Raw genomic sequence first — 941 nt, 5'->3', positions numbered from 1 at the left:
TACATCAACATACTTTGAACACTTTGCACTCGGACAAGTCATGGAGAATACAACATAGCCTGCCTGGTTTTCAAGTGTAAGGCTTCGGCCGCCACCCAACAGAGGGCTTGGGGCTGGGAATGCCCTTGCGGATGCTTTGCCTGGGACTCCCTTTCTGACCTCCCCTGTCTCAAATTTAGGTCACACCTCAACGCCCACCTCCTCAGGGAGGCCTTCTCTGCGCCCCCTAACTAAAGTGGGTGCCCTCTGCTCTTCTGGGTACCTCGGCCCCTTCACCGCGTTCTTCGTACGTGTAAAGATCTGGTAGTTTGTCGCCTGTCTCGCCCCTCGCCTATGAGCTCCATGAGGGCTCGCACCGCGTCTGCCCCCGCGCGCGCCGGAGGCTGGTGGCAGGTGCACGGAGGAGTTTGTTGAATAAACGCACCTCACTGGGATTCACTCCCTCGGGCTCGAGGGCGTCGCGTCGCTTCCTCCCCCTCGCACCCACTGACCCTCTCAGCCCTTGCGGCCCTCAGCCACACACACGTGCCCCTTCGCCTCCTCGCCTCCACTCGGACCCCACCAGCCCAGGGAGGGCGCCATTTTCCTCTTACTCGTCTGCCCTGAAGCCTTTTCTCCCTCGCGAGCACCTTTTCCTCAGGTCACCTCCTCAGCCCCCTCCTCAATATCTCCCCGCTCCCGGGTGCCCGCCCCTCCCTTCCGGTGCCGCCCCTGGGCGGGTACCCCAGCCTGAGGCCTTCCCGCCCTTCGGACCACACCCCTCAGACCAGCGGGGTCGCGCGGGAGGCGCGCACCCCGCGGCCGCTCCGGAGGGGCGGGGGGATGGGCGGGGCAAGGTGGGGCGTGTCCCTTATAGTCGTGGGCGTCGATTGGCCGGGCCGCGGGTAGGGGGCGGGACTGCAGCCTGGGTCTCGGCTTTGGATCTCCGCCCGGGATCTCCG

Source organism: Lontra canadensis, unplaced genomic scaffold, assembly GCF_010015895.1.
Source record: "Lontra canadensis isolate GAN:19392208 unplaced genomic scaffold, GSC_riverotter_1.0 scaffold30, whole genome shotgun sequence".
NCBI classification, from domain to species: domain Eukaryota; kingdom Metazoa; phylum Chordata; class Mammalia; order Carnivora; family Mustelidae; genus Lontra; species Lontra canadensis.
This window is presented reverse-complemented; position numbering follows the sequence as displayed.